Source organism: Rhinopithecus bieti, unplaced genomic scaffold, assembly GCF_001698545.2.
Source record: "Rhinopithecus bieti isolate Rb0 unplaced genomic scaffold, ASM169854v2 scaffold_18921, whole genome shotgun sequence".
In the NCBI taxonomy this organism is placed as follows: domain Eukaryota; kingdom Metazoa; phylum Chordata; class Mammalia; order Primates; family Cercopithecidae; genus Rhinopithecus; species Rhinopithecus bieti.
Window position 1 is genome coordinate 1,773,664 of NW_016810178.1, and position 13,690 is coordinate 1,787,353.

The window sequence follows — 13,690 nt, forward strand, 5'->3', positions numbered from 1 at the left end:
TGATAATTGGCATAGTCAGCAGGTTGAGGTTAGTAGATCTTCAGCCCTTGGGGCTCCCGAGTCAACTACGTGGCTGAAGCATGGTTTGTGGTACCCCATGGCAGCAGTGATGCTCACATGGGCCCAAGTGGAAATGTGTGAGGCAGTGGACAGTTCTCCTGCAAGTGTGGAGAAAGCCATGAAGCAGCTGGAGGCACACAGCACCAAGAAGGAATGCACATTCACTGGCCGAGTCAGATGGGCGTTTCTGACTGCACTGTGTGAAGTACATGCTCAGTCCCACAGGTAAGGAGCCTCCCGGTGAAAGCTGCATGCCGGGGGGCCCAAGTGCACATCCTGGAGCAGGGTGTGGGGGGAAGCAGACTTCCAGGTGCAAACAGGACTCTTAGAGGCTCAGATAAACAATCTGAAGCCAGAGCTGGAAACAGCTGTCAGCACACCCTTGAGCCCATCCTCCCAGCTGGACACTCCCCTGTTTGGTTTGATGGGTGATGGTCTAGGGGTGATGATGGGTGGTGCCATGTTCAATTCCACCCCTTGATTCCCGGACCTATGAATCATGCCAATGGGAGAAACAGTACCATGTATTGGATGCCGATTCAGAGCATACACAGCCATCTGGAGAACTTTGCCCCATCCCTGCAAAGCACTGCCACCTAGTTGACATTGACATGACTTCTAAAGTCCATTCCACCATTCTATCAATCCAGCTGCTTCAGGATGATGGGGAGCATGGTAAGACCAGTGAATTCCATGAGCATGAGCCCACTGCCACACTTCTGTAGCCATAAAATGAGTGCCTTGGTCAGAGGCAATGCTGTGTGGAATACCATGATGGTGGATAAGGCATTCCATGAGTTCACGGATGTTAGTCTTGGCAGAAGCATTGTGTGCAGAATAGGCAAACCCATATCTGGAGTAAGTGTCTATTTCAGTGAGCACAAACCTCTGCCCTTTCCCTCATGGAAAAGGTCCATTATAATCAACCTTCCTGATCACCTAGAGGAATGGTGCCAAATCGAGGGCTCAGTGTTGGTCTCTGCTACTGGCAAATTGGGCATTCATCAGCAGCCGTGGCCAGGTCAGCCTTGGTGAGTGGAAAACCATGTTGCTGAGCCCATGCATACCTCCAACCCTGCCATCATGGCCACTTTGTTCATGGGCCCATTGGGCAATAACAGAGGTGGCCGGAGAAAGAGGTTGAGTGGTGTCCACAGAACAGGTAATTCTATCCATTTGATTATTAAAATCCTCCTCTGCTGAGGTCACCCATGGGTGAGCATTCACATGGGATACAAATATATTCAGTTTTTGGCCACTCAGAGAGGTCCATCCACATACCTCTTCCCCAAATTTCTTTGTCACCAATTTTCCAATCATGCTTCTTCCAAGTCCCTGACCATCCAGCCAAACCACTGGCTACAATCCATGAATGAGCACACAATCGCACACCAGGCTGTTTCTCCTTCCATGCAAAGTGCATGACCAGGAGCACTGCTCGAAGTTCTGTCCACTGGGAAGATTTCCCTTCACCGCCGTCCTTCAGGGATGTCCTAGAAAGGGGCTGTAGTGCTGCGGCTGTCCACTTTTGGGTGGTGGCTGCATACCATATAGAACCATCTGAGAACCAGGCCCTAGTCTTCTCTTCCTCTGTCAACTGATCATAGTGAACCCCCCATGAGGCCATCAGTGCAGTCTTGGGGAAAGAAGGCAGGGTGACAGGAATGGAGACAATGGGCATTTGAGTCACTTCCTCATATAACTTACTTGTGCCTTCAGGACCTGCTCAAGTCCAATCACATATGTACCATTTCCATTTGATGATGGAATGCTGCTGTGCATGACCCACTTTATGGCTAGATGGATCAGAAAGTATCTAGCCATAGTTCATGATAGGCAGTTTAGGTTGCATGATGTCTTGATGACCCATAGTCAAACATTGAGTTTCCACCAAAGCCCAGTAACAGGCCAAGAGCTGTCCCTCAAAATGAGAGTCATTATCTGCAGAAGATGACAGGGCCTTGCTCCAAAATCCTAGAGGCCTCTGTGGTGATTCACCTATGGGGGCCTGCCAAAGGCTCCCAACAACATCCGTATCTGCCACTGACATCTCAAGCACCATTGGATCTGCTGGGTCATATGGCCCAAGTTGCAGAGCAACTTGCACAACAGTCTGGACCTGTTGCAGGGCTGTCTCCTGTTCTGGACCCCACTCAAAACCAGCAGCCTTTCAGTTCACTTGATAAATGGGCCAGACTAACACACCCAAATGAGGAATATATTTCCTCTAAAATCCAAATAGGCCCATGAGACATTGTGCTTCTTTCTCGGTTGTAGGAGGGGCCAAATGCAGAAACTTATCCTTCACCTTAGAAGGAATATCTCAATAGGCACCACACCACTGGGCCCCTAGAAATTTTACTGAGGTAGAAGTTTCCTGAATTTCAGTCAGATTTATTTCCCATCCTCTGGCATGTAAATTTGTCATCAATAAGTCCAATGTGTTTGTTACTTCTTGCTCACTGGATCCAGTCACCCTAATGTCATCAATGTAATGGACCAGTGTGATATCTGGCAGAAGTGAAAAGCAATCATGGTCTCTCTGAATAAGATTATGAACAAAGCCAGAGAGACGATATAACCCTGAGGAAGGACAGTAAGGGTATATTGCTCGTTTTGCCAGCTGAAGACAAATTGCTTCTGGTTGGCCTTGTGGACAAAAATGGAGAAAAAGGCATTTGCCAAGTCAGTGGCTTCATACTAGATACTAGGAGATGTGTTTCTTTGCTCGAGCAACAAAACCACCTCTGGAAAAGCAGCTGGAATTGTAGTTACTACTTGGTGAAGTTTACGATAATCCACTGTCATTCTTCAAGATCCATGATTTCTGCACAGGCCAAATGGGAGAGTGAATGGGGATGTGGTGGGAATCACCACCCCTGCATCTTTTTCAAGTCTTTGATGGTGGAACAATTCCTCCAGAGAAGGAATATTGTTTTTGATTTATGATTGTTCTAGATGGAGGCAGATCAAATGACTTCCACTTGGCCTTACCATAGTAACCCTCACGCTACAAGTTAGGGAGCCAATGTGGGGGTTCTGCCAGCTGCTAAGTATGTCTCTGCCAAGTATGTATTCTGGCACTGGGGAAATGACCACAGGATGAGTCTGGGGGCCCACTGGTCACACTGTAAGTTGGACCTGAGCTGAAACTCCATCAATTACCTGACCTCCATAAGGCCCTACTTGAGCTGGAGGACCACAATGATGTTTTGGAATCAACATCAGCTCAGAGCCAGTGTCCTATAGTCCCCTAAATGTCTGCTCATTTCCCTTTCCCCAGTACACAGTTACCCTGGTAACAGGCCAGAGGTCTCCTTGGGAAAGGATGGGAGAAAGATTCACTGCATAAATTGTCAGTAATGTAGTGGGGTCCTTCTTCAAGGGGACCCGGCCACCCCTTCATTCAAGGGGTTCTGGGTCTGTAAACTGACTCAAGTCTGGAAATTGACTGAGGGGCTGTGATTCTCTGTTTTTGTCATTCAAATTAGTCTTCAGTCCATTCAATCTAGAAGTTTTCTCTTTATATAAATTAAGTAGGAATGCAATAGAATTCCTATCAATTTATATTCTAGGAACACTGTGATTAATTAGCCAATGCCAGAGCTCTACACGAGTCAGATTATTCTGATTGCTGTTTTGTCTCTGCTGTCCATTGCAGTAGCTACACCTACCTTCCCTTTGATGGTTGAGTGCTACCACCTGGCCTCTGCCATCTCAGGATCAAATTATTTCCATTGTATTTTAATTTTGTAGTTGAGCGACAGTGGTTCCCTTTGTTAGATCTGACATACAGAGAAGATCAATTACAGGGCTCTTAAAGTCGCAGGTGCCGCCCTCACAAATCTATTTTGCAAGACATTGGTCAAGGGTATACCTTCTGGATCCTACCAGCTGGGATGAGTAGATCTAAAGTGACTAATCCACTCCACCATCCCAATCTCCCTAAGCCTTCGGATCCCTTCCTCTACATTAACCCAAAAGAGGTCAGGCATTTCTAGTTCACTCACAGTGGGCCATCTTTTAATTCATATCTCAGCTAACCAAGCAAACAATTAGAACCTTTTTTTTTAATTCCCCAAGTTGCAACATTAAATGCAGAGTCCCTACTTAGTGGGCCCAGATGAATAAATTCAGCCTGATCCAATTCTATGTCCCTTGCACCATTATCCCATACCCTTAATATCCATTCCCATGTTTGTTTTCTAGATTTCTGTTTATATAAATTAGGAACTTAAGCAATTCTTTTTGAGTGTAGCACACCTCCTCATGGGTCACTCTCAACCTCACCTCTAGCGGCCCAGCAGGACTTTAGTCTAGTTATAGTTACAGAAGAAAACAGAGATGTTGGGGATGGCTCCTGAGAAGAATCAACATTATCTTGCCTGGCAACTGTCTCAGGGGAGGCCATCACTGTTGGCTCAGGCAGCAGAGGGTTTATCTCCTCAGGCAAAGGTGGAAAGGCTGATAGCAGCATGAGTTGGGGAGGGAATGGTGCCACTACTGGGAATGGGGAAGCTGTTCCTTCTGTTGATAAAGGTTTGTCAGAGTTTAGGAACCCGGCTTCATCACGGTCCTCCCACACATCCCCATTCCAAGTTGCAGGGTCCCATTCTTTTCCAATCAATGCCCTCACTTTAACAATAGACACCTGGAGAGGCTGTCAATGCACCTTTTATTGCAGGCCAGTGACTCCCATGATAAGAGCTTGTGTCTGTTTTTCTACAATTTCAGCTCTTTCTCTACAAGAGATAAGACTCTCACTCAGGGCCATCTTAGCAGATTTGCGGCTCAGTGTCTGCTTTTGAATCCAGGAGACAGAATGTCTGAGTTCATCATTTTATTTCATCACTTTGTCCACTGAGCTTATGAGCAGCCGACTAGCTTCATTACATTCCTTGTTTCTCCACGTATGGTCAAAAGTATTATGTGTAGAATCACTAAACTCCTTGCCTTTCACAAGCAGTGAATTAGGAGTGTCAAATGCATTTATTTTGCATAACTCTCTAAACAGTTAACACCGAGAACTATTAATGTTCTCCATACTATTAGAATTAGTGTCCTTAGCATTTTTCAGTCTAATCATATTAAATAGCTAACTCCAAAATAAAACCAAAACAAATTAAAGAATTCCATGCTTAATATTCTATTCTTCTAGGACCACTCCTGATTCCAAAGTCTGTATTAGTTAGGGTTCCCTAGAGAGACAGAACTAATAGAAGATATATGTATCTAGAGATATCTAGATATCTCTAGATATAGATATAGATATAGATATAGATATAGATATAGATATAGATATAGATATAGATATATAGATATAGATAGGAGTTTATAGACCTGGTGTGGTGGTTCACTCCTGTAATCCCAGCATGTTGGGAGGCTGAGGCAGGCCAAGCAACTGAGGTCAGGAGTTCGAGACCAGTCTGGCATGGAGAAACCCCATCTCTACTAAAAATGCAAAAATTAGGCACGGTGGCAAGCACCTGTAATCCTAGTTACCCGGGAGGCTGAGGAATGAGAATTGCTTGAACCCGGGAGGCAGAGGTTGCAGTGAGCCAAGATTGCACCACTGCACTCCAGTCTGGGAGACAGAGTAAGACTCTGTCTTAAAAAAAAAAAAAAAAAAAGTACATATATATACAAAAATACACACACACACATATATATAACATATGAGTCAATGGAATTTTTCACACCAACTCAGTGTTAGCTTAAAATGTTAAATTGATTCAATGTAATTCATCATAAAATACAGTATGTATACCAGTATGATAACATATATCTAAATTGAAAAGTATATTTGTATTTATTTGTAGATAACAAAATAGAGTATGTAGAAAATCACATGCAATCCATAAAAGCTCTATTAAAACTAATAAGTGGTTTTAGCAGTATTTCAGAATATAAGATCAATATACACAAAATTATTTCTATTTCTACATGCAAAGCAAGGCGAAAAATTATAATAAAGATTATAAGAAGTTGATCATCTGCGAATGCAATAGGCATCCCGAAACACTAGATTGTTAAGGGTACTAAATCTGGTAAAAATTTTGGTAGTAAATTGTAATTCAAAGTAGGGTTTAATGTGGTGACGACATTTTTGCAGAGAATATTTCTTCCTTACGTATTTTTTCAGGAGGAAGAACGTCGAAACAAGGTTGCAAGTGAGCAGAGCGAGTATTCACAACTAAGAATTAAGTCACTTAAGTCTATCTTTGTTAGGTGTTACCATTTCTGAAGGATCACTTGCGTTCATAAATTCTAGATCTGATGATACTAAAATTGAAAACACGTTGCTTTTTTTAGCAGCGCGATGACGTGAGTGCATCGGGAAAGGAAGACAGTCTTTGCAAGGATGGAATTGGACTGGAGCCGATGTATCCTCAGAAACTAACGACCAACAGAAAAGCCAAATTACTCATTTCTGCCGTTAAGTAGGGAAACTAAGAATGGAGGAACACAGCGATGAACAGATAGAAGGAAACAACACACACACTGGGGAGCTTCTGCAGGGTGGACGAGGTGGTCGGGAGAGAGAGGGACTCAGTCCAAACCCGCAGAATGCGGGGTACGAGGGCTCAATGCCTGGGTGGATGAAATGTAACCTCTGTAGGACCAAAGTCCCAAGACACAGTTTTACCTGTGCAACGAACCTGCACTACAGTATCCCTTAGAATTAAAAATACGAAACGGTTTTGAACACCAGGGACCACATACCAGTGCAAAAAAAGAATGATTTTATCGTCCGCTTATTGCGTCTTTACGAATTGTTGCCTTATATGCCAAAAAAAAACTCGCTAGTTTCTACCAAATAAAAAAGTGTTTACAGTTTTAGTCACTTCTATAACACCAGGGATTTTACTGATTCCAGGCTACTAATTCTTTAGAAAACACTCTTTAATTTAAACACATAAATTGAATTTAATGGTAACATTGTTAGTATTTCAATTTAAATGAAAATGTGTTGGGAGGTAAATAATGTGTGACCAGTATCATAGATGTATACCAATTTCTTATTGTTAGGGCAGCTATTTAAATAAAAAAGGGACTGTGAAACTTAAGTATGAAGGGTGTCAAATGGGCTTATTTTCATAAAGAGCAAAATGCTAAGCTCGAAATTACATTGTTATGTTTTGAAAAGGTTAAATGAGCCATTTCTAAATGGTTCTTAGAAAATATATGAGAAAAATTTTCACAAATAATAGAGAAGAGTACTTAAATCAGTAAGTGAAAATTAATTTACCAAGTAATGTGTGATGCAGGAAAGTAGGGGGCGGCTAATAATTTTGGTTATTAACAATAAACTGGTAGGTTAATTCCTCATTCATTTTCAGAGTTGTCTTATTAATATCTTAATTAAATACATAATGAAGTTTGATGAGGCATGATCAGGTTTTGCAGCGAGATGTTTTTATGAACAATTTGAAAGATCAAGAAAGAAATATTCAATTGAGGTATGATCTAATAAAGATATGAGATCATTTGGAAACTTGCCAATTAATCTTGGGCACATGAACAGCCATATTTATTCTTTTTCTTACACCTGCTTTTTGATTATTTGAGACATATTATAGTAACTTTCATATACTGTTTAAACATGTTACTGCCATACAGTAAATTAGAAGACACAGAATTTAGAATCAGACAAAACTGAATTATCATTCTGGTTCTGCCAATTATTTTTGAAGTTGGACAAGTTATTTACAATGTTTAATCTTTTGTTCTCAATATTCTTCAGAGTATTTTTTGTAGAAAAGAAAGTTTCAATTTTAGTAAAGATAAATTAGTTTTATTTTATTAATTATGCTTTACTGATGTATCTAAAAATTCAACACCAACCCCAAGGTCACCTAGATTTCCTCCCATGTTTTCTTCCAGCCATTACATAGTTTTATATTTTACATGTAAGCCTATGGTCCATTTTGAGTATAAATTCAATTGTTCCAGCAACATTTTTGGAAAGAATATACTTTCTCCATTGAATCACCCTTTTGCCTTTATCAAAGATTAAGCGACCAAATTTATGTGAGTTGGTTTCTGGGGTTTCCATTCTGTTCCACTGGTTTTCCTTCTATTTGACTGCCATTACCTTACTGTCTTGCTTACAGTAGCTTTATATTAACTCTTGAGATTGAATATTTCTTCCAATTTGCTTTTCTTTTCTTTTCTTTATTTTTTTTTTTTATTTTTGGTGGGAGTACTGAGTCTCTGTCACCCAGGCCGGAGTGCAAGGCCACCATCTTGGCTCACTGCAAATGTCATTTCAAGCAATTCTCCTGCCTCTGCCTGAGATTACAGGTATGTGCCACCATGCCCAGCTAATCTTTTTTGGATTTTTAGAAGAGACAGCGTTTCACTTTATTGGCCAGGCCAGTCTTGGACTCCTGACCTCAATTGACCAGCCTTTCCTGGCCTCTAAAAGTGCTGGAATTGCAAACAAACCACTGTACCCTGTCTCAATTTGTTTTCCTTTCTCAGTATTGTGCTGGCTATATATTTTGCCTTTCCATGTGAACTATACAACAATTTTATCAATATCTGCAAAATAACTCCCAGAGATTTTTTTGAAATTTTAGTTAAATTTGGGAAGAATTTATATCTTAATTTTACCAATACATTAACATAGACTATTTATATTTTCTTTTATTTATTTCATCAGTAATTTGTAGTTTTCTTCATACAGATCTTGTTCATGTTTTTAATCTTTTATGCATTTATTTGTAGTGATGTTTTAAAAGAAAGGTTAAAAATTTAGAATTCCAGCAGTCCACGGCATATGTTCAAAAAAGCAACTGAGTTTTGTTGAATGATCTTTTATCATGTGTCCTTGCTTACTAGTTTCAGCAGACTTTTGGATATTCTCTAGGATTTTCTTGATAGTCTATGACATCATCTGCAAATAAAGACAGTTTTCTTTTTTTCCTTTCAATCTGTATACATTTGATAGTATTTTTTAAAAATATTTTCCTGTGTATAAATTCCTGTACAATCTTAAGTAGGAGTAGTGAGAGAAGAAGACAAAACTGCTTTGTTAATAATCTCAGGAGAAAAGCACCTCGTTTCTCACCGCTGTTTGATTTTCAGTGTAGGTTTTTGTAAATAGTCTTTCTCAATTTCAGGAAGATGCCCTCTATTTGTGGTTTATTGATACTAGCTGTGTTATGTGATGCTATCTGTAGTTTGCCATAGTGTTTTCATGGATGTGTTTTGGAATTTGTTAAAATACTTTTCTGAGTATATTGAAATAATCATATATATTTTTTCTTGTTTAACCTGTTGATATGGAGAATTTCATTGATTGGTGTTCTTTAGTTGAACTAGCTTTGCATACTTGGAGTAAATCCCACTTGAGCATGGTATATAACAATATTTATGAATTAATGAATTATATTTGCTAATATTTTGTTAACAATTTTTGTATCTATGTTCATAGGGGCAATGAGTAGTTAGTTTTTCTCCACTGTAAAGTCCTTACATGATTTCATTATTAGATTAATGTTGGCATCAGAGATTGAGTTACGGAATGCTCCCTGTACTTGTATATTCTGGAAAATATTGTAGAGAATTAATGTTATTTTTTTCCATAAAAGTTTAGTAGAATTTAAGAGTAAAATCATCTGGACCTGGTGCTATTTTGGCATGGTTATTTATTTAATAATAAATAATAAATTTTAATTGTTTTAATAGTTATTTTATTATCATCAATCTTTTTGGTAGATACAGATCCATTCCTAAAATCTATTTTTCTAGTGTGAATTTTGGTGGTTTGCATCTTTCTAAGAATTAGTCTATTAAATCTAAGTTATCAATTTTGAGGGCACAGAGCTCATTGCAGTGTTCTTCATTATTTTTAATGTCCATCATTACAAATGTCAGTCTTTTTAATTAATATCAGAAACGTCTTCTCTTTTGTGTGTTTTTCCCAGGTTATCCTGGACGGAGTTTTATCAATTTTATTGATGTTGTCTTAGCACCAGCTGTATGTATGGTTGATTTTCTTTATTTTTCTGCTCTGATTTTCTCCTGATTTATGTTAATTTGAATAACCCTTATTTCTCCAATTTTCTTGATGTGGAAGTTTAAGGTATTCCAGGTTATCTTTTAAGTCTAAAAGTTCTGAGATTCTCAAACGCAAGTAATCAACAAATTTTATATAGGGAATTATATATTAGTGCATTGACAATTATTAAGAAAAAAAAATTATTTTCATGAATTTGTTTTCTTTTTGACAGTTATATGTAGCAGTGTCTTTGGTTTATTACATATTTGGTGAGCCTTGATTAACTTAATTCAGGAAACATTTTGTTAGTATTTTTTTCAAGAGTGCACAACTTTCCCTTTCTGTCATCCAATTTATCTTTTTTCTCTAGTTTGTCAAATATTACTGCTTCTGGGATGATCTTCCATACCTCTTTTTTTTCTTTTTGGTTTGAATTTTGTGCCAAAACAATATTAATTGATTTAATATTCCAACTGACTAAACTGCTGCATTCAATCAGGTACCTATGAAATCTACTGAGTTTGGAATTTCAATTACTATGTTTTACCATTCCAGATCTCTGCTTCTATTTTTCACTGATCAGCCTGTACATTTTGTAAATAAAATAATTTTATCCTTCTTATACTACTAGCTGTACTAATATTAAAGTTTACTTTATGACCTATTATCTCTGTTTAGGTCCCAGAACATTTTTAAGCAAGAAGTTTATTTCAACAACAAGACATTTGACTTGATCACGTGGGATACCATCAAGGGAAAAAGAAAAAAGAGACTTGAAAGAAAAACTATTCAGGATTCATTTTATTTAGAGTAATTTATCCCTAATTAAAGACAGATTACCCTACATGTCTACATACAAAAGAAATTATAAAATTGTCCTTGGTTTTATAATGATATATGAAAATGTTAAAATTCTTCAACTGAACAAGTCACGCAAGGATTTTTATTTTGTTGTTGTTGTTGCTAAAACAGTGAGAACAAAGTAACTTACTAGAATATAAAGAGCAGTGCTTAATGAGCATGACATTAATGTACAAAGGGGATTTTGTCACAGAACCAGGATTTTCCCCTCTCTCAGCTCCACTTGATGTTGGTCAAAACATACCACTGGCCATTCAGTGAAAAAAAATATATATATATATATATATGTATATATACACACACACACACATATATACACATACATACACACACACACACACACACACACACACATATAATGCACATATAACAGCTCTTTTTATTCTTTTTTTTTTTTTTTTTGACACAGTCTCACTCTGGCATCCAGGCTAGAGTGCAGTGGCGTGATCTTGGCACACTGCAACCTCCACCCCTTGGGTTCAAGTAATTCTCCTGCCTCAGCCTCCCTAGTAGGGATCACAGGCATGCACTACCATGTCCAGCTAATTTTTATATTTTTCGTAGAGATAGGGTTTCACGACGTTGGCCAGACTGGTCTCAAACTCCTGACCTCAAGTGATCCGCCCACCTTTCCTCCCACATATAACAGTTCTTTTACATACTATTAAGGAATGGACCCAGCGTGCTGGCTCATGCCTGTAATCCCATCACTTTGGGAGGACCACACAGGAGGAATATTTGAGCTCAGGAGTTTGAGAACATCCTGGTCAACATAGAGAGATCTCATCTCTACAAAAAATTTTTTAATAATAGCTGGGCATGGCGGCACCTGCCTATAGCCCCAGCTAATGTGGTGGCTGAGTTGGAAGGATTGCTTGAGTATGGGAGGTCAAGGCTGCAGTAAACCATGATCACATCACTGCACTCCAGCTTCGGCGACAGAGTAAGATCCTGTCCAGAAAAAGGAAAAGGGAAAAAAAAAAAAAGGTGTATCATAGTAGTCAGGATGTGATGGAACCAAACTGCAGTTTACTAATTGAGAATGTAATCTTGGTCTGTTAAGGACATTGTTCTGGAGTGAAGATGAGATGCACCTTCCCTGACTGCTTTCCTTTTTCGCAGATCCCTCCTGTCTACTGCTAGAACACATCAGTTGTATCTTCATACCCCATTTCCAAATGTGCAGATGTGTCTGTTTCATTGATTGGCTGCCTGTAAAACTGGAATCTGATTTGCCTCGTTGACAAGCCCTGTCGTTCACAGTAGGCTTTTATTAGTTTACTAAGTGGTGTATACCTCTTCATCTTCATCTTAAACTGCACTACACAACCATCATGCCCTGCCACCCTCAAATTAATACCATCATTGTTCTTGGTCTTGAATCTTTCCTTGAGTTTTTCATCAGCCATAGTCCCAGAGTCTTTTTGGCTGCCATTTCACAAAAGAGGTAACAAGTCTGCATAAACAAGCATTCAAGAAGCACCAGAAGCCTAGAATTGTATACGTTTATTGCTTTTGCTTCTTTTTGCCTATGTTGGTAATCATGAAATTAATGGTGATTATGCTTTATGTGTCATAAAAGTAATCAAGAATTCATATTTCCTCAATATAGATAGTGCTTATATTGGTCATAATCTCCTTCTAATAATTGAGCAGGATACTATATATATTTGGGTGGGATTACTAGTGTTTTATTTTCTTAGAGAGGGCACTGTGCCTGTCTGATTCTGTGCCAGCACTGACTTATACAGGTAGTATGCAAAGTCCCCACTGATAGGAAGTACTATAGATAAGGAATGTGTGGAAGATGCACAATCTATGTGATCATAATGAATTTTCTATAAGTTTTGTCCTGTGGTGTTATCTCTGAAGACTCACCACATCACCTCAAATGAATGATGAATGCATTCATCAATTAATAGGATTTAAATGATTTTCAATTACAGTGTGGGATTGTATAACTGTTTAGTTATATCTGTACAAAGGAAAATGATATGGTTTAATTACCCACAATAGATTAAATAGAAGCAAGCTTAGTGCTTAAGGAGAACAACCAAAAAAAATTGGAATAACAAGGGTATAAACATTTGATGGCTTCTATTTGTTCTTGAACATTGGAAGAATAAAATTGATGGCAAATTTAAAATATGTTTGTGTTAAAAAATAATACATGAGATGAATGAAATACATTTTTAAGATTCTAAGTGTGTTTGAAATCTTTTCATAAAAAATAGTTTTCAGTGCAGAGAAACAAACTGATAATTCCAAATTGGACATGTGTTATTTAAAGGCAGAGCAATTACTTTAAAATACTTCTACAGCAGAAACCAAAAAAATGGTAATCTTAGAAAGCATTATGCAAACATCTACGTTTCATTTATGTGTCTAAGTGAGCAAGCAGTATCAAATGCCTGCCATGTTTTAAGCAGGTGATTTTGAAGTGATGAAAAACAAAAGTTTAAGGCCCCATTTTTGCCCTTTAAAATGTTACAGCGGTGTGCTTGACACAGTCAAAAAAAAAAAAATCAATATTTAAAGCACAGTATACAATTTGTCATAATAAAGATAAACATAAAGAGTTTTGGGATTACAAAGTTAGATCAAACAGGAGGGACATCTGACAAATTATAGTGTTTAGGTGGAGAATACCAATTTCTCAGAGCAGATGCTACTTGACATAAAACTGGAAAGAAAAAGGAGTTTTGCAGGCACGATTAATGCAGGGTGTCTCAGAAGGAAAGAGGTAGATTTCATGAAAAACAA

The 13,690-nt window shown here is 38.5% G+C and overlaps 1 pseudogene; it reads right to left on the reverse strand.

Annotated features, from left to right (window-relative positions):
• Nucleotides 1-12,066: 12,066 nt before the first annotated feature.
• LOC108541826 (small ubiquitin-related modifier 2 pseudogene) lies at nucleotides 12,067-12,336 on the reverse strand (annotated as a pseudogene).
• Nucleotides 12,337-13,690: the final 1,354 nt, after the last annotated feature.